The sequence below is a fragment of the Dromaius novaehollandiae genome, chromosome 17 (genome assembly GCF_036370855.1).
Source record: "Dromaius novaehollandiae isolate bDroNov1 chromosome 17, bDroNov1.hap1, whole genome shotgun sequence".
Taxonomy (NCBI): Eukaryota; Metazoa; Chordata; class Aves; order Casuariiformes; family Dromaiidae; genus Dromaius; species Dromaius novaehollandiae.
Window position 1 is genome coordinate 14695794 of NC_088114.1, and position 21245 is coordinate 14717038.

A 21245-nucleotide genomic window follows, 5' to 3' on the forward strand; every position below is an offset into this window, starting at 1 on the left:
GTCTCATTGTTTTGGCTGGAAAGAGGTGCCCCCCTGCCGGGTGAGATCACTTCCCACCACGATGTATGGCTTTCCCTTACTGACAGCTCTCCAACAGGGAGTAATCGGTGTCCAGCTGAGAGAAGCAGGCAGCTAATGTTGTTAAATGGCACTTAGGACTGATGAGGGTGAGGAGGAGGAAAAAGGAGCTTAGACCTGCTCATACACAGCCTCGCTCGCGCGGGTGTACTGTGCTGACAGACAGACCAACTGGATCTCCCTGCTGGCCCTGCCCGTGATTTCCCAGGCAGGAGGTAGCAAAGAGAAACGGGAAGCAAATACTCGAGTCTCAGGGCAAGCGTCAGCCTTGTTCCTACATGAGGATGACACCTGGACCCTGTAGCTCTTGGCACCTGCATGTATTAGTTAACATGAGATTAGGAAAGGAAATACGTGAAGAAGGACAGGGGAGAATGTCTCTCCTGGCCCTTGTGTAACGATGCTCTCCCCGAGGCCAGGCCCTTCACCCACCGTAGCAAATGGTCTGGCAAAGACCAGCCCGGAGTTGCACTTCTTGCATAGGATGGATTTCTGGGACAAGAGCTGGCAGGGCTATGAAGTTCACTTGGGAAATGGACTTTCCATGGAAGAAATCAGAAAGAAATAATTTGGCTTTTTTATATTTGGCAGCTGTAATGGATTTTCATCCACATCTGAGACATCCAGGTAAAAGGAAGGGCAGCAGGCTTCTGATCTCCAGCTCATCAGCTTGCCTCACAAGCCTGCCATCACTGCACTGTTGTTTTCGCTTCAGCCAGAGGAATTAGCTTAAGTTCTTGGCTTTTTTTAATTAAAGAAATTTACAATAGTGAAATGATCATTGAGACACTGTGACCAGACTAAGTAATATTAAATTGAGTCATCTGGAGTTTCTTCACTTTTAGACTGGCCTCTTCAAAGACACTTAGGGGAATCAATTGCCCGTATCCCGCTAAAATCCTCTCTGTATGTGGTTCATGAAGATTTAAGCCCCTTTCCTGCCCCCACAACCTCCATCCCTCACCTCTGAAGTCTCTCTAGTCCATTATTCTTGAGGCTGATCTGTGAACAATGCGTTCACTTTCCGTACAGCCTAATGAAGATGTTCCTGTCCCTGAATATTATATCTGCTGCACACTTAATGGAAAAAATAGCTATTATTTTCATTGGTGGTTCAGCTGAGTTTCTTGGCAGTGAGGGTGGTACAGTTATGTGGACAATCAAACCAGCCAGTGATTATTTCCAATGCATTTTTGAGGAAATCATTGCTGTTTAAACTCGAATCACAACAATACCTCATTTAAAAGCATAAAAGCTTTCACTCAGCAGACCTACCTTTTTTAATAGCTAGACAATTAAATAAATCTCCTGACACTTAACCATCATTTACCCAACAGTCAGAAAATGGATTCAGTGCCTTCGCATTAGTTAGATTATGGTATTAAAGCAAAAATTGAAGAAATACAAGCGGGTGAAAGAAGATCTTTAAGGAGTGTACGCTGCACTGCAAGTCTGCGTGGTGTCCTTAGCGTTGGGGGGGGGGGTACAATTTTTTCTTCCCTTACTCAAAGGGCCAATATAGTTCTTAGCACTACCGTGTGTTGTGTTTGTGGATTTTAACTTTCCTGGGATAAGGAGGTGCTTGTTCCCCTTGTATAAGTTAGGAACAGAAGTACAACATGGATGATGCCAGCCTGCATTTCTATGCCTGAACCAGGAACTGAACGTGGATGTAGTGAATTGTTCAAGGCATTAGCCCTTCTACCCGTGGCGATGATTCAAGCTTTGGTTTGTTAATACCTCCATCAAAACTGGTATCTGGAAATGTCAGTGAAAGTGTGGATTAAAGCTCAGCAAGCAAAAATGTCTGGGACCTAGTGTTTTTTGCTGGCATCTCAGGAAAGACAGCATTATCTTAAATAACAGCCCCCAAGTTAACACTGAAGCAACCGTGACTGATCCTGTGCCGGTATGAACATTAGCCATTAACAGCTTATCGATCTTTTATTATCCATGATCCCCAGTGGTACTCTTAAACCTGGTTCTAGCACTTCTCCCTCATTAGGTTCCTCATGTGAAAAGCATGTTTCTCTGACACTGTTATTCAGAAGCTGACACTAAATAATTCCTAAATTTATTACCTTCTGCTGGCTGTGAGCTACCAGCGATGGCAAAGGGAGTCCCTCCCTCCTTTTTAGGTAACAGCAGTGATGACACAGAGTCCTTATCCTCCAAGCTGTACTTGAGTTTGAGATGGGTTACTATGTATTCATAAACCCATGGTGAATTTTATGGTCTCCTTTAAAATATACTGTTTGGGGAAAAAAAAAAAAAAAAGAACGAAAAGGAAGGCTAACCAACTGATCCAGTCTCATTCCAGGGCATCTAAATAACTCACAGTTCATTGTTTCCTGATTCCTGCTTATTTGATTTTTAAAGAGTTCCCGCAAATAAATTTTATAGAAATTATATAGAGGACCCTTGTTTTTACCTCCGTCCCAGCCCTCCTGTTTGGCAGAAAAGATGCACATGGTTTGTAAAGATGTTTACGACGGGCTGGAAAGAGTTAAAAGCTCGTCTTCCACTCCTCCCTCTTTATCGTTTTAATTGGCTGCTCCGACGACCTGACCACCTCTTTGATACGCATCGAGAGGCGGCCGTGAAATACGGAGCATGTCAGCCTGCCGAGCAAGGGTCAGCCCGATCGTCGATACGGCCGGCCGTCAGCCCCGCCAGCACCACGGAGCCGATCCGACCGAGCGTGCCAGACGGGAACGCAGCGGCCTCGCCGGCGACGGGGCGACGTGCGGTGCAAGGCCCGACAGCTCGCGGAGGGTCGCCGGCCCAGAGGCCAACAGCGGCAAACTTCAAACTGGGAAAAAGCCACAGTGAGCAAACACCAACCCCCCCAAAACAAGCAGCGAGAAACCCTCCTGGCCAGCCCGGCGGTGCTTCCCAAACGAAGCAGCCAAGTGAGGTGAGAGCGGAGGGAGGACGTGCAGGGAGCCAGCAAGTGAGAGAGAGGGGAGGTGCCCTTAAAGGGCGGCATAGCGCACGTCCCGCCTAACGGCACTCGTCCTCGTGCTTCTCCTCGTGGTACCCCCCCAGGCAGGCAAGAGCGGCAACGCCACAAATGAACGCCACGGTTGCACAAAACACACTTTCCCCCCTTCCCCCTCCCTCATCCTCATTCGTCCCCCAGTGAACTGAATCAGGGACTAGGTCTGAGCTAAAATCAACCCTAATTTCCTTCTGAGCTTTTGGGGCAGTTGACCACGGAGCTAAGAATGCCCCTGCCAGCAAGGGAGGAGACAGCACGGGAATGCAGCAGCTAGAGAAAGGAGGGGGAGAGGAGAGCGCTGGCTTACATTGGCCTCAAGAGTTTATGAAACCGCTGCGTAACATTCAAGCTGCACGGGTGCGACGGCCACACTAGCTGCAGCAAGGGCACATTTCTTTTTGTACTGTCACCATCACCGCAATCTTCTTCAGATCATCTGCTTATGGACAGGATGTAAAGTAGGGGTGACACTCCACGTAACTCTGCAATGAGAAGCAGCCCTAAGATGTCAACCAATTGAGGTGCAGGATTTCCTGAAAACGAAATAGCTTCTGAAACACATGACCTCACCACGGGCAGAGGAGAAAGGGATTCAAACGAGGAGTGTCCTCTTGCAAAACTGGGGAAAGACTGCATCCAACGAGAGACTAAACGGCACAGGAAGGCCTAAAGACAGAGCACGGTCCTACCCATCTGGAGTGTTCTTCTGGCTCCATCACGGCTCGGCCTTCTGGGAAGGAAGAAGGTCTGAATCCTCAACAGGCTCAAGGTGCATCTGCAAAGGCAGGAAGCTCGAGACAAAGCGTCTAACCCCAATACAAAGTCTCACAGATGGCACATGCACTCCTGTACACCAGCACGCCCACTCACAGTATTAATACACAGGAATGCAAAAGCGTACCCACATGATGTACATACTATTTTGAAACCCAGGAGCCTGGCAGCTACGCAGATAATGCTAGAAAACACCACTTAGCTTGCAGTACCACCCCTGTCGCTGTTTATGAGGCCTTGCTACTTAGAGACTTTCAGTAGATGAAGTCCATCACTGTCACACGTACAGACCTCAACATTAACTCATGCAGCTGGGCATAGTGACACAGACACCCCCCAAAGCAAAGTTCCCTTTTTCCTGCTAGCCTGTCTTTGCTCTGAAGACGAGGCAGTCGCTTGCTAAAAACTTCAAGCCAGCTGCACCAGCCGCTGTGTGCTGATTTCACACCCTTTGCCTTGCCACCCCTGCCCTCTGCTGCACCTCCTCGTGTTGCTGCTCAGGTCTTGTGGCTCACAGACTGGTGTGGTGCAAATATTTGCATGCTCTCGGGGAGGAACACAGTGCACTGGCCTCCAGGGGCAGGCTGTCTGCATATTTATTCTGGAATAGCAAACAACAGGGAGAGCAAAGAAGAGAAGAAGCCAGATAAGATAAAAGCGTGTTACCAGATCTAACAACATAAAGTCAACAAAAACCACAAAGAAAAGTTATCTGTAAAGACCAGCAAATCCAGCAGCAACTGATTCTGATGGAGGAGCCTTTTTACAGGTTGGATCACTCAGAAGACTGGTGATACAAAGCTCTCTGTCTCTTGGAGTGCCCAATATCAGGTCACTGTGAATCACTGCTTGTATCTCGTGACGGTTTACACAAAAAGGTATTTTTGTGGCCGCTGTCCTGCCCACACCATGAATCTACAACTGCCACCGGCCCCTCTGTAATACAGAACAGAACCAAAAGATTTTCCCACACATTATATGATCTTTCCAGAACAAGCCATAGGCTAATGTCTGATTGAAGAGTGGTAAGAAACACTGAAGCAGTTAATTTCCAGTACGTCACGGGACTGGCTATTTCCTTCAGAAGATAGATTCGTCCAGCTGTGAAAGCTTCTTCTTTCATTTAAGAAATATCCACATTTGATGACGTTTTAATTCATGTATGCGATTAACTTTTAAAGTGTCACTTTGCTGAAACAAAGTGTACTTGTTATACAAACTGCACAACGATGAACCCAAAGGGAAAAAATGGGAAGGAGGTACTAGAAGAACCACATGTGAAAACCATATGGAAGTGTGTTCCACCAGCTTGGAACCAGATGGAAGAAAACACTGTCCCTGGACACTGTACAGAGTCCTACTGATAACACATGATAAATCATTCACTGAGTGTAAGCAGGAGAGTGAACATCATCACATACCAAGCTGCGCAGGGACAAGACGACCACGAGCTGGAGGACATTAGATAAAAAGCCAGCATCAAATGCTCAGATGTTACCCTTGTGCAGATCTAATCTGAGCTATTATCAGCAGGGACAGCCAGAGCAACAGCATAAACAAAAGCACCGCGGAAGGGTTTGAACGCACTACAAAAACTCACAACACAGCTGAGGATGTAATAACTAGAAGCTGAACAGAGATATTGGAGGATAGTCTAAATATTCACCCCTACAAAGCAGATATGAACTTAGTCCTGTACCCGAACACTGATTTTTCTGTGTGACCTTTGACAAGTCATTTAAGGTCCTCTGAAGCCAAAGGACAGTCTCCCATCCACTCTAGCACCGTTCACCGGCTGCTTTTTCAACCATGCCGCTGGCTGGCGCATTTCCAGGGACAGGAATTCTCCTCTTCCACACTTCTGTCTGTTTGCATGGAGGGTTCCCTGTGACAGTGCCCATCTTGTTGGGAAGGACAACTTTTCCTGACACAAGAGGACTCCAGGTTTGACTGGGTCAGCCAAGATGACATCAAAATCAAATAAATGATGCTCAGAGGCATGCTAGACAGAAGGTGACTATGGCTAATATTCAGTAACTTCTCCATAGTCACCAGTACCAAAAAGCACCGATGCCTGCAGTAGTCCTCCTTGAGCTAAATGGGCCACTGCATTGACCGAGAGTTGCAGATGTCAGACTGACAACTAGTTAAAGCTTTACAGCCATCTCAACTTTCAAATTCTGTTTATGGCCTGAAAGGTCATTCCCAGCCGTGACTCCTCTTATCTTCCCAGTCTTTTCATTTCTTCTATTATAGAGAATTCTTCTATCATGGGGGAGGCAAGCCTATCCACAAACATGACTTGTTCATGCCCTCAGTAGCCCCCATGTAAACAATTATCTGTATAAGCACCAAATGACTTCTTGCCCTAAGAAGGGCCTGCAATCTCTCTTTCAATTGCAGCAAATGTTTTGGTGGTACAAGCCTGTGTAACAGACCCAAGAGCACGATGGGTCGTTGTGAAGGGAGGGAGACACGCCGACAAGGAAGCTCACCAAAGCATGTGTACACCGGACCACCAAGGATGACCCTAAATTAGACCACCCAGTCACTTAGTTGGCCCTGTTCTGAGGAGGCAGAATCTCAGAGCACAGAACTGTGTCCTCACCCCGGTTCCTTGGCCTGTGTTTTAGACCATCGCGTATCTCCAGTGACTTCCTGCTACTGACCTCCTATAATAAATCATCCTAGCCAGCCTCCCTCCCTCTTGGCAACATCCTGTTCCTTCCCTTAAAAAAGACTCCCACTCACAATTCCAAGGTTTGATATCAATCTTAAATAAATGCCTCTCTGGGCTCAGCTGCATTCTCTAAACCACCTTATCTCCTGCCTCTCTAGAATGGCTGCAGTTCAAGAAGCATATGCAGAAGCCTCTTACGACTTTTTGATTTTAATTCTACACTCGTGTCCTCTTTCTGTTCCCCATTTTTCCTATAGAGAGGGAAAGTTAGCTTCAGGAGGATGTGCACGGCAATACAGATATATGCTGTCTGTGACTTCTGAAAGAGAAAATATGAAAGCTCAAGAAAGAGACAGTGCTGCAATTCTCTACAAGAAATACAGTGAGGAGAGAATCCAGAGCAGAGGTTCTCTTCCATCGTCTCCCTTCCTCTAGCTTCCCTCACTTCACAGTCTGCGAGAAGGAAAACCTTTTTAGCATATTGACACATCAGAGTCCTTGTTCAGCATCCAGAAGTAGGGGGACCAGGTGCCTCCATTTGACCTTTGTGCTTCTCATCAAAGCTTGGGTTGACCTGGGGTACCTGAGTTAGGAAAGCCTCACTCCTCACTCCCTGGATCACCGCTGCAGGACGGAGAGGCTCCGACAGCAGGCGATTCAGCCCTGGAATCACACACTGACCACAGGAAGAGTTCAGGGCACCTGGGCTCTTAATTGCATCCTTCAACCAAACAACTTAGGATGAATCCAGATCCTGGCATTAGGCATGTCTCTGGAAGCCTGTGGAATAACTGATGGCCAAAAGGAATCATATTTGCCCCTTGTTCCAGCAATGCCCCTTTAATTCTCTATGTATTTATGCTTTGCCAACCACAGGGATGACTTGTTTATGTTGCATTTCGGCTGATTTTCACTCAGGGACTCTTTCCCGAGGGTTTTCATTATTTCATCACTTCTGTAACCCTCTCTGATAACATATTTCCCCCGCCCCCAACCTCATGCCCAGTGCCATGCAGGTCACAGTCCTCCCAAACAATGGAATTGCTCAAAAGCTGTAAGATCTGCCTGCTTAAATTTCATATTTATACGCTTCTATGTAATACTGACTCTTAGCTGCTTATCTACGCTTTTTTTTTTTAATCTTCCTTTGCTCTGTGCTCATCTTTCCCTGCCTTTAGAGACCACCAAAACACCCTTGACCATCTAGCCAGCTCCCTGGAGTCCGTTTCAATGAGGGATCAGTTTCTGACTGGAGAAGAATTCCTTGGGTGTCCCCAGACTCCCATCTCTTTTTTTTCCAGCTGTAAGAGTAACCGACTAGTTCGTTATCAGCTCATTTGATAACAAGCCAGCGACCGTCTTTAAGCAGAGCAGCAGCAAACTAGCAGATTTCAAAGTCAGAGGAAAAAGCTGGAGAAGCAGGAAAAGAAAACAGGCTCGAGTCAGAAAAAGAAAGTGGGATGAATAAGATGGCAAGGCAGCCTCCTAAAATGCCCTCAGAGTTTATAAAGTAACCGTATTCCAGCACACACATCCCTCAGATGCCCTCCCGCTCCTTATCATCTAACTCACTCAGCCATGTCACTGACATATGTACTTAGCAGCAGTTATCGTCAGTGGCACATAAATAAATGGCAGGTATCAAAGAATCAAGGTCGTCAACTCGTCATGAATATTTCAGAGAGAAGCAACATGCAAAGCTCGAGTGTCCCAGCCTCTCGGATTTCCAACAGAAGGAAAAAAACACAAACCACACGCACACAGGCACGCGCGCACACACACGTGGGCTGCTGGCTCGGCCCTCACATGCACGCAGTTCATTTCAAGGCAATACCGCATATGTTACAAGACAATCTGTCACTTTTTAAAAATATATAAATATATATTATGTATCTCCTCTGTATAATGTGCAAACTCTAAGCAGCTGGCAAGAGGGCAGTGGTGATTTAATGCAAGCAAACTGCGCTTTGCTGAAGGGGCTAGCGACTACACAGCTTGGGCTGTAACGAGAAGCCTCTTTGACAAAGGCGCAGAGTGGCATCTTTTCACACAATTATATGTGGGTCACGTTAACCTCTGCTGTGCAGGATTCCCTTGAGCCGCTTCTGTCTGCACGTCGCTGCAAAGAAGTCGAAGCGGAAACGCCTCTCTCCCGCTCTTCCTCTCTCCCTGTATCGGGCGAGGCTGCAGGACGATGGAGAGGGAGAAGGGGGTCCCGGCTCGTCAACCAAGCAGCGGGCTGCCGGCGGGAGCGTCGGCCAGATCGGGAGTGAAGTGCGTTTCTTGCTGAACGCGGTGGCAAACTCCACCTTTCAGGAGCAAGTAGTTTCATCAACCAGCTATGTCAATTGATGGACACATCTGAGATTTCAAGCTGTTTCAGTGCAATATAGTATTTGCACATACAGATATTTATATCCAAAGAGGCCTTGTTGACACTCACTTTCGGTGTACACGCGAGACACTGGAAACTATTTGCATTTTGTTCTATGGATGGGGAGACAGACAGACAGAAGACGACAGACAGACATTATTTCACAAGCTTTTGGAGACACAAATTTGCAAATGGAAATTTCATCAAGACCATCATGATTTATTAAACAAAACAAACGCTTCTTTAACCAAATCATTCGGGCAATCCACTGTTCGGGGTCTGTTTGTTTTTGAATGTCTGTAGGGAATTTATTTATCAGACAACTGCACTTCTGACAATGGGAGGACAAACCTTCAATGAGAATAATCTCCCCCTTTCTAGTGCCTTGCAAGTCTGTTCTTTTATAGATTTTCTTTTTTATCGGGCAGCTTAGCATAGCATTCCACAGCACCTCTGGATTCAGCATCTGATGTGGTATATGGCGAATGATCTTTTATGTTCCACAGCAAACTAGATTTAAATGACAGGAACTTCTAGATTTGAGAGAGTCACCACGGAAATTCTGGTTTCATTTATGTTAAAATGTGATCTTTCTTAATGAACTGATTATGGAAACGAAGGATACATTCCCCGCAGTGACAACTGTTACTCACACTGTCATCCGACTCCAATTATTTTAGTTCATTCCCACATTTTCAATACCAGTGCGTCGCAGGTTTTTGAACTTGCAAAACACAAGAAGCTGGAGAAGTTCAGAAAGACAGCTGGCAACTGAGATAAGCACACAGATTGGAAGTGTCTGCCAAGACACCTAAAAGTGAAGGTTAAGACCCACAATTTTAAAGGTATTTGAGCATGTTTCACATGCTGAGATCAGGTGCAGGCCACGCTTTGATATTGCAACGTACACCACGGCATATCAGGAGCAGTAATTGCTGCTCACCTTTCACCCTCTGTTGCTCATTCCCCCTCCATGCCAACGTGCTCTTTCCACTCATGTGTGCCAGCAAAAGTGTCTGTGTGACCAGGCACTGAACCAGACTGAGGAAATTCTCCTGCTTTAAACAAACAAACAAACACGCTATTTTTTTTTTTTTTTTTGGCCAGGTTGGATCGCTCCTCCCATCTGGTTCACAACCACATGAGGAGTTGTGCCAACAAAGCAGCAAGAACAAGAGGCCAGGAGACAACAACGTTTTAAACCAATGTTACCGCCAAGCAATTTGTAATATCAAACCACAGCCTAAATCTCAGCTAAAAGCTTTTAGGGTTTGGAGTGAACACCTCTATCAAGATGAATTAAGCAATTCGCAGTGCTCAGAGCTGTAGATTCAAATGTAGTTTAAATCTTTATTTTCAACACTCACCCCTGAAGCAGAAATGGCCTGAAAGAAACCAGATAGGAAGACCATTAATTCCAGGTTTCTATAGATGAGGTTTTGTGTGTATATGTTCTCTGTAATGCAAAAGCGTAATCCTGCACAGCATTCACTACCACTGTGCCTCCACAGCATTGTTCAGATACCAGAACTACCTTAAAATTAGCTAGTGCGGATGCTGATAACCATCTAGTCTCAACATTACGGCACTCAGCATGGACTAATTTGTCCTGACAAGATTATTTGCAAATTAGGTGAGGAGGTCAGATGGCTGCCCTATAACCGCATTAAAATGTAGTAAACGCTGGCTCCAAGTCTATAGCCTACCTCCATTGCAACATTCATGGGGCACTTGGTTCCTGCGTCCCCTCACTGCCAAGTTTCACCCACTCTTAGACCTAGTTTCAGCCAAGAGTATGTTCAAATGCCTTGTTCAGCGCGAGATCCCAGGTGCGTACCAAAGTCAGTCAGGAGGCTTTCGGGTGAAGATTAGGAAAGAGATTGTCAGCTAGGAAGAATCAGGAGCGGTGACAGCCAATACCACGTGGAAACCGGATCACTGGAATTAAACGTGTAAAACTGAGGAGGATGGGAGCAGGTTTTGCCCTGAACTAGCAAAGAAATGGCTCCTAGATGTTTATACATTGCATCTCTCTGTGCGCTGCAAGAGCCTGCCCCATCTGGAGGGCAAAACTAGTCAGATGATGTTATTATGAGAACAATTTTGGAAGGAAATCAGAACATCCTCCTCCCTTATGCTCTGCAAAGGGTCTGTCTCGGCTGTGTCATGCGGAGGCATGAGCTGCCTGTCAGTGAGATGAGCAGAGGACCGCAGGATTTCCCACGCAAAACGATCCAAAACCCACGGACTCACATGAACCCGTCCAGATGTCTCAACGGCTTGTGCTGACACATGGCACAAGCATGCTCAAAAGGCAGACTGAGCTGGAAGAGGGTTCACGCTTGTCTTTAATCTCAGCTTTGCAGTCGATGTGGAAAGCACACTCCGGGAGTTTGTGCCCTGTTCAATGTTTTTGGAGTGGAAGGATTCTCTGAGTCTGGGAAGCACTAACAAAAACAAGACTTTCTGGTCAGGGCCACTGCATGCCCTGAGGAAAAAAAAAGGTACACAGATAATATCTCTTTAATCCAATGTTTACGTAGAAATGGTGTCTGACCACAAACACTTAGGACATATGTCTCATCACAGACATATCCTACATGTCGATGTATGTGGACAGGCTGTACACAAAAGCAGGCATACCCACTAGATTGGCAAAGAAAAGCCAGTGTAATCTTCCCGGGCAGTCTCAAGGGCAAGAAGATGCAGAAGTAGCTCTCCTGCTTCCAGAACAAGAAGAAGAAATGCCATGCTGGGTCACATCAAAGGGCGATCTAGCTCAGCACCTGATCACCACCAGAAGGCAGGGACAGGCACTTACGGAAGGAATACAAGAAACAGGTCCTCATAGACTCAGTCTTTCCCTGTTACTCTTGGCAATTGTTTTATCCATCTGTTTAAAGGCCTCCTACATCAGGTGCAAGTACAGTCATCGATGGACCTATCCTCCATCTACACATTTAAATGTTTTTTGAACATATTTGTGCCTTTGCCACCATGTCTCTTGGCAATGACTTCCACAGTTTCTTTGGTCACTAATTTCATAAATTATTTCATTTGTTTTACACTCATTGCCTGAAGGTTCTTCTGGTTCTCCTGACTCCAAAGCCTCCTTAAGAAAGCTGGTCAGGAAATTTTTCAGTGAAATTTTGTTGGTAAAGGTCAATTAAGCCAAACCAAAACTTCTTGTGAAAAGAATGGAAGAGTTTCAAAGAGAGTATATTATCAGGTCTACCATGGGATTTCTTCTGCAACTCCACATCTGATTTTCAGGATAACTGTGTGTGATGTGTGGTACCCAGGGTTAATTCTACACCACTTGCAAGTATTTTATCACGTATATAACACTGAATGCCTCCAGCAGGAGAGATTACAAAAGTTCCTCCCTGCCATCCATTGCATTTGAGCTAGTACACTTGATGCAACGTGGAAGACCTCTAGTCCATCAGAATGAATAAGGCAGGACAGAGACTGGAGCTCCGGTCTCGCATCTCACAGCTGCATGCCAAAAGCACTGGATTACTCTGGGGTGACCGAACTTTTTTTAGTTTTGAATGGCCTTGGATTTGTCCGGAATTCGAATAGATATGAAAACCATTTCTCTTCACCATTTGTGTTCTCCTATGTGCAGCATCCATTTCCTGTACCCTTGACCTTCACTTTTGAACTCCTAATTCTCCAACTGTGCCTTTGCTTTCTGAAATCCCTGCCTCCTCAAATCTTACTTCTTCCCTGTAATTCCATACTCATTGAACAAGCTTTTCCTGTCACTGCAGTGAGGTCTTCCTCACTCTGATCCTGACACTCCCTTCCCTGACACCTCGGGTGCTATTCTGACAGAAGTAGATGAATGCAGTACAGGTTTCGTCACCTAAGTCAGTACAATTAGGAACCTTTTACAGTCAATAATAAGAAATGGGCATTTCCAAGGCATGATTCATCTCATCCTAAAGTGAATCACTACATAACTAGAATATGGATGACTAAATCATCGGTAAACATGTACAATGTAAACACCTGAAGTTATTTAAAAGAAATCTCACTTTCTATCTTTACACTCATCTAAGACTTCTCTTGGCCACATCTCAAATTCATGCACTCCAATTTGGCCCTGTCATTTTGGGTGCTTTAACAAGAGTGGCTATCTCCTCCCTGCAGCCTTAGTTTCAATAGCACTGTCTTCTCTTGACTTCTTTTTTTGTCACTTTCGAACGGTTTTGTTTTCCACCAATCACATCCGACAGTATCTCACGAACCAACCGTAAGTCCTACCACTGAGAACAGCCTCATTACCCTGTCCAAAGGCCCCTTTGTGGACACCAGCTAGAGAGGTTCTCAGACGGATGTAATTAATTCGGTTGAACTGACAAGCAATATCATCTGTACAGAACAAAACCTTCAGGTGCGTCAGTAATCATCTCAACTTTTAGGCACAGATATGACCTCCCAACACCAAAGCATAATGATACACACACACAGGAAATTAATTCGGCTAGCTGTTAAATCAAAGCTGTGAAAGAGCCTTTCTCACCACTCCAGAAACAGGCTTTTCTTATTATCTTGTTGAATAAATGACTTTTGTAAAACTCATGTTCATCGATTTGGGGAAGTTTCAAAAGGATGTAGGGAAGGAAACAGTGCTAAGATCCTGGAGCCCTCCCTGACACTGCACCATGGCCTTCCCCCATCTCCTGTATATGATTAAGAATCTGAACTCTCTGCTCATTGCTGTGGTGTCAAAATGACCCAGGGATGGGTCAGTCCCTCAGGCAGGCGGATCTGAAGCCATTTATGAGTAAATTGTTCATAACCCTTGAAGTAATTCTGAAAGCTTTTTAGGTAAAGGGCTGAATTGGTTTTTGTCTGAGAAAATCTGACGTACGAAGCGGTAGCCCCGTCAGCAGATGACATAACCCAGATGCCATGCTGACTTGACACTGACTTTACAGCACTCTGGAGAGAGGAAGCAACTTCCCCTTGATCAGGCAACACCCAGGATCTCTCCTGCATCACTGAACACTCCAAAGCTCTCCATCCCACTTACCTCCCTGTAGGCAAAATGAAATGTTGTCCCCTATGCATCATTCATCAAAGCCATGCCCTATAATTAATGGCACCATTTGTTCAGCGGATTTCAATAGGTACTGAAATCCAAAGCATCAAAGCATGGACACTGTCTCATCCCAGCCCGGACAGATATAAATATGCCAGGCAGACTTTCACAAACACGTGATTCAGGATCTGTTGTCCCTCTAAAAAGAGTTTATAGGTCTTTCAAAGCTTTGAGATATTGCAAACTAGGTTCTCAGCTCCAGCACAGATGCTACTTAAAAAGGAGTGTTACATGAGGAGACCACCTTTTTGATCTCTTGAGGCAAGACTTTGGCCTGGAACTGTCCCCACAAAAACTGAAAGAGACACAGTTACAACAAATACCAGAGCTTCAAATGAGCAGCAGACTAGGAGTAGACAGGTATGATGCAGGCCTGGTCATGCTCCCTTTTCCTTTGGCAACACTTTCCACTGTAGCAGCAGGAATAACAATGGTTGTTGGGAAGCAGCTATTGTTCCAACCAGAGGCTCAACCCAGATCTCACCAAACCAGCCCCACAAGGCTTAGTTAGAAACCCTTTCTCCCTAGCACCGCAGCACAGCCTGGCTCACCCCAGCACAAGATCTCAGCCTCCCGCTTAAACTCTGCCACTCCTCCGAAACAATATTTTGGGGCCTGTGGTTTTTCAGCAAAAAGGAATTTAAAGAACAAAACCTTGGTTCATTACATCACGGCTCCAGTAATGTCTAGGAACACTTTACATTTGATAAAATCTCCCCAGATTACCTTCTGAAAGCCTTGCGGTCAGGTCACATGGCTGGAAACACTAGAATGATGTAAGTAACCACTGAATAGCCCACAGATCAGTTCTCTCATGATGCTAATACAGAAGCTTGGGAGAGGCATTACTCCTCCTCCAAGGGAGCGGGATAATTAGCTGGAGTCAAGGAATGCCTATGGAGGTAGGATGGCCCGGAGTTAACACGTGCTTAGTCTCACTTCCCAGGAATTTTGGGTACAAGGTTGCGCCCCGCTACCAACTCTCTGAACTAGTACGTTCCCTCCCTGTCTATCCCTCCGTGTCTCGGTTTCCTCTGGGTATACAGTCCCACCTCCTGTCTGTGTGGTTGGGAAGCTCCCTGGGGAAAGAGGATGAAAGACCCATCTTTTACTGAATTTTTAGTGTGAGACTTCGCTTGCAGTCCAGGCTCTTTAAATAGAGGTGAACCTACCTTAAGGTGCAGATTCGTATCTGAAGCTTGGATATACCGATATTAGACTGGATGGGCAGAGTGAACCCCTTCCAGCCTGAAGGGTTTACAAATCTTCTCCCTGTTAAACTCAGATAAAGATGGCAGAACACAGGGACATGAAAAGTGCCAAGCTCCACAGGGAAAAACTGAGGTATACTTTTCAAAGAGACTATTATTTCAAAGGCAATCTCCATTTCATCCTTGCACGTTTTGCCTTCAGGAGATGCACATTTAGTTTTGTAATCTCTGTTACTTACAAGATAAGCCTTGTGCCTCGGTGGAATACTGTACTCTGCTTTTCAGAGACACAGGGTGAACCCTAAATCTTCATGTAAAGGAGCATATACACAATCTATGTGTTTAACAATCAAAGGATGGGCAGGGGCCACCTTAGAATGCTGAGCTTAGGTGACTTCTCCAATGCCACTCACGTCAAAGACAAATTTAGACGTAATAAGCAAGAAACCTTATTCCCGGACTGTAGTTATAACCACTAGTTCATGCTGTTTCTCATCAGAGCAATGTCACCATGAGACTCTTACTCAACTGAGAAAACAGAAGTGACAGCAGCTCCTTGTTTTGATTGGCCCCTAAGCTTCCCTTGTCACACCGTAATTAGTTAGCAGCATTGCTTTATTGCAAATGGGGTATTTCATTCGCGAGTGCGTTTGGATGGCTAAATCAAAGATAAGTCTCAACAGCAGAGAACAGTACAGTGTTGCAGCCCCTCAAAATGAGATGTTTCTCTTATCTAGGTAACTCACCCCTTTTGCCCACTTTCCATTATGGACGTAACAAGTCTTTCCTTTTGCTTTGAAGGCTCACATGAGCTGGAAATTTCAGCTGAATTGGGAACTCACGGCACCGGATAATGACTCAGCCAGAAGACCACTCTTCCTCTTGAGCCGTAGCTGGGGTTCTGGACGTGACCAGCCTGGCAAAGAAGGGATTGTGCTGTTCGCACAGCTGAAGATTTCTGGATGCCCCGAGGCCTTGCTGCAAACCACCCCCCGCCTTTGGCACTGGATCTTTGTCAAAGCAGCTACAGATAAATGCTCCAGTCTGGTACGGTTCCCAGTGCCCCATTTGTAAGCTTTGGCGCTAACTTCCTGGTAGGTGCCTCCCTTTCAAACTGGAATCCAATTTACAAAGCCTTTAATTTTAAACTTTCTCATCATGGACTTAATAAAACTAAATGACAGGTAATGGTCCCAGAAGCCAGGAACTATTAGATCTTTCTCAACACTAATAAGGGCTGATCAGACGCTTGTGTGCTCCTTTTCCAGCTCACGAAAGCCCAGCTCCCCAAGGACTCTGCAACCGGGGGAGAAACAGGAAACCAACCCTCCCAGAGGCACGGGAAGGAGGGAAAGGAAAAAAAGTAGGCAAAAAAAATGCATCAATGTGAACACTTAAAACTGCAAATGGGTAGCAGGATCACGGCGGATAATGCCTGCTCTCCCCTCGGAGTTCATTCGGGGCCCACGTGCTCGCTCCATTTCCCCAGCAGGGCACTGGGGGCTCTCCGAGGCGCTACAGGCGCTGTGGCTACACGTAGGCATGTAGCAAACCGGCTCTGATTTCTGCCCAAAGGCATCAGTGTCATACCGGTCGGGATGTCAGCTTGGGAGAATGTCAAGGCAGCAGTCACGGTGTGCTGTCACAAAGAGAAATAGATATCATTTCAAATACACAGCTCTGGAGAGAGGAGGGAGCAGCAGAAAAGAGAATCCCATCATGCACTTTTTAGGGGGGAGGGATAGAGAAGGAGGGCTTAACTCTGCTTTGGCCATATGGGAAGAGGTGGAAGTAGAGGATGCTCCATACTTGTACAATCAACATGCCATTAGGCTGGGAGGAGCAGGAGGGATACTCCAGAATGGACCTGATTCTCAAGTTATTTTATGCTAGTTAGAAAAAAGGAGCTGGAAATGGCCCCCTATGAGTATTTCCTGCTTTCGGGAGTTCCTTGGCCAGCACGAAGCTTTACCCTTAGCCTCCAGCACAAAGGGGAAGGATAGCACTGGGGCTGCAATGAACAGGGCTCCAGTGGTTTTCTACCTTCCTCAGCTTCTGTGTCCACACCTGACTCAAAAGGAGGCTTCCAACCCAATCTTGCTCCTACCCCAGCTGCCTTAGTAAGAATCACGTCTTACAATCTTCATGTCCCAGGTCTAAGGCAGCCCTGACTTATACACATTGCACTATACCTTCTTCCAGCCAAGGGTGGCTGTTACAGTCATATTTTCCCCCATTACGGAAAACGAGGAGGAAGGTTACTTGGAGGTACTCTATCTCATGTACTGTGCGAGTGAATTAGACTGCACTGTTTCGGTAGCCATTAAATTACTGAGCCTTGTTTTGAAAAGGAGAAACTGAGGCAATAGAAGATGGAAGAATATTACCCAGGTGATAGAAGGCAACTGTGGCACAGCTAGGACTAGAAGACGGAGCGTCAGGTTCTCCTCCTCAGCTCCAAGACCATCTTGGGGCAGCTCCTCGCTCTTTCCTTTTCTTTCTTATTGCCAATATTGTCTGGCTTTTGCTTTTGTCTCCTGCCATTCAGGATGGTATTAGATCTGCTGCCACTACTCTCTCCTGTACCACACTTCTGTCATGCTGTATTTCAAGCCTTCCACAGTTACAAGGGCATTAGAACAGTTTTTTGTTGGAGGGGAAAAAGACAGAGTCTACTCTTTGGTCCCTTTTCCACAGCTAGGAGGAGAGCTGAAAGGAACAAGTTATCCATCGCAAAAGCAAAGCCTGAAGGCCACTATTCCCATTTACATCAGCCCCCCTCAGACCAGCTGATACCACTACCCAACAAGGAAAGCAAGGTCCATAAGAATATAGTAGACGGCCAGTGACAGTGCCTGGAAGGAATTTCAAACCAATTCTTGCAGCTGAGACAGAATGAGAAGGGAACAAGGAGGTATTGGGGGTCTGAGGCAAACCCGGGCTAGGAATCAAATCCAATGGATGCTGGCATCTATTCCCTTCAGGGTTTGGGGTCCTAGGTGGTAGCAAACCCTGATCACTAGCGGCAGCTGCCACTCCTATTGGTCTGAAGAGTTAAAATTTCACAAGATCATCTGTCAAGAGTTCTGCCCATAATGAACAGTGAAAGTATCCCAGTACTGCCCAATGACTTCATCTGGGTTTAGGTAACCATATTATCAAAGCAAGAAACAGGACCACTTTTGAGGTAAGACCTTTTAGTGTCACAAAAACGCCATCCCAGAGTACGTGTATTTTAACAAAAGGACAGTGGAGGGAGTTAAATCTTGAGAGCAACGTGACACTTCCAAGAGCCCTCCATTATTCCTCCATCCCCATAAATCGTTTGCTTTCTGTTCATGTGCACAAAGGGAACAGCACCAAGGGATCTCAGGCTTCACCTCTGAAGGCGTCCTAGTGGTGAGTCTTGGAGATGACACAGAAAGCTTATCTTGTTACCCCCACCACAGATGTGTATGTCGTGTTTCTGATATACAAAGTCTATACCACAGAAAGCCCTGGAGCCTGTTGCAATATAATTAATGTGGTAGGAAATCTTGTACTGGAGCACAGCCAGGATTTTCATCCCACTCAAACCTCACTCAGTTACCACCGGACTTTCCATTCCTCCCTTAGCCACCCACCTTATTTGTCTTTGCTTTCCAATTCCTCTGAAGCACCTTTTAAACCCTATTGACATGACTGTTGGCCATAGCAGTGTGCAGGATCTATGAAGGACTCTCTGTCTGGAGCAAATTTCTTGCTTGCTGGTGCGTCTCTAGCCTAAATCAAGGCTCTCTTATCCTTGCACATGACACTAGCTCAAATAGCCTTGCAACCTCTCACTTCCCTATTCCCTTCAGACATTGTTATACTTAAAGTGGTCCCTCCTTCCTCACTCCTGTCCTTTTCCTCCCAAGTTTGGCTTTCCACATAAAATTCTTTCAGCTTTTCTGAATAGCTAGAAATCTCCCAAGACCCTGCGTTATTCTGGTTACCCCATACTTTGCCCTATACTCTGGATCTCTCTCTCATAATAAGGTGCATACGCTGTATATCACAGCTGTAGAAAGAAGGGGGATTTATACGTGGCCTCTTCTAAGTGCAATACACTGGCCTGGATCCCCTCCCAACATCTGCTCTTAGTCTGGTCAAAGGGAATGAAAGATGTTACAAGGTTTGTGGCTTGTGTAAGAAAGATCTCATGAAGAATTGCATATTCCTGACCCATGGGAAATGGGTACGGACAGCCTCTTGGAATGAGGTGTAGCCTCAGGGATGCTTCATCTTGCAACACTAGTTTTTTCACTGCATTCTTTACTAGTAAATAGCATTTGTATTGCTTCTTACAACACTGCAGCGCTGGACAGATGAAAATGAAAGTATCTGTAGCCCATAACAGACAGCATCAGCAAAGGGCTTGCCTCATCCACACAATACATGGACAGCAGAGTGAAGAAGAGAAGCTGGTGTCTTAGTGTCAAGGGTTACGCTTTGTTTATCTGAATGCATTCATGTTTTGGGGAAAAGGACTTTTTTTGCTCTGTTTCTACCTTCTGGTCACTCATGAGGTACACGAAGTTGTCTTCCCAAGCAGGGTGCTGGTTCACTTAGTCCAAAATTTGCTTCCATAGGGAAACATAAGCAACCCCTTGCTGGCAGCTTTGGTTTCACCTGGTGCTAAAGTAACCCAACCCTCATCACTAATTATCCTTTCCTGTTCCTTTTCCATTCCTTATGAGAACTTAGATGTAACTGTGGATTTTCTCACTGACCACGTAAGGTCCAATAGTTAGACAGATTCAAAGGACGATCTAAATCCTTGTTTGGAAACAGTCAGCATTATATCCCTGGGCATCATCATATTTTAGGTTTGACCAAAGCATTTCATAAATTCCTAATGCCTATGAATCAACTTGCTTTTCACAGGACAGCATGACAATACAAGGTCCCCATAAGGCCACCAGGTTCACAATACCCAGATCCCCAGAAAGGCCCTAGATGCCCAGCTCCCACGAGAATCCTGAATACCAGCCCTTACGCGTCTCAAGTGAGGTGCTCAAAAGCCACGGTCCTCTAAACCTGTAACGGAAAGTTTGGATTAATTGGCTAATTTAGTTGGAGCTTTCTGTGCTTTAGGCAGTGAGTCACACCCCAGGCTACTGTATGTCCCTGGGTATGTCCTTTTTATCCAGCCCATCATTTTGTCCACATGGGACTTGACACCTCGAGACAGTCCCCTGGGATTTCAGCCTGGTGGAGCAGTGTCTGTGACCTGGTCTGTACGAAAAGTCCAAGCAAACAACTCACAAACAGTAAATCTGAGATGTCTGAGGGGCACTGCAGGTCCTGGGTGGGAAAACAGAAATCCTCACTCCACAGAATGGGCTATGCAGACACAAAAATCAAGGATAGCAGGACTTCTTTCATAAATACTACTGCTCTTTAGGATGACTGTTTTTCAGCCAGCTTAGGCTGGGAAATTCATCTCTCCCAGAAACTAATAGCCAGAAAGAGAAAGGGTGTTTCTACCTTGAACAGAGAAGAGCTGAGCTGCCCTCCTGATTCTGCCACCACCTCTTTTTTAGACTCAGGGCAAATTATTCAATTCCCAGGCCTCAGTTCTCCATCTGCACAAGGGACACAACAGCAACAGTTCTCTCCCTCTTCTCCTCACCATTTGCTGTCTCGTCTATTCAAGCATTTCACAAAAACAGCTAGCTCAGGCCTAGTGCACTGACTTCAGCTGGGGTCTTATGGAAGCGGCAAAGAGCAGTTAGTAACAGGGGACCTGCTTTTCCCAACAAGTTAAGAACAAGAGAGGAGATGTTGTAAGCTGGACGAGTTCAGAGCAATACTCACCCCTGTGCCAGGGCCCGGGCGGCTGAAGAAGCAGTGCAGCGCAAGCACAGCGCAGGATTCCCGGCTGTGAAGCGGAGCCCTTGCGAAGGACAGCTTTGCAGAGAATATTAACAGCAGAATCTCACTGGTTGTTACAAGCTGTGACCTCCTCTTAGGCAATTATTTTATTAAGG

The 21245-nt window shown here is 45.9% G+C and overlaps 1 long non-coding RNA gene across 1 annotated transcript; it reads right to left on the reverse strand.

Annotated features, from left to right (window-relative positions):
• Positions 1-8139: 8139 nt before the first annotated feature.
• LOC135330221 (uncharacterized) lies at positions 8140-21241 on the reverse strand. Its single transcript, XR_010392092.1, has 3 exons — positions 21073-21241; positions 16822-16870; positions 8140-16147 (listed from the first exon to the last, which is right to left on the reverse strand). It is a non-coding gene; the product is annotated as an uncharacterized LOC135330221 (long non-coding RNA).
• Between the last annotated feature and the right edge of the window lie 4 nt (positions 21242-21245).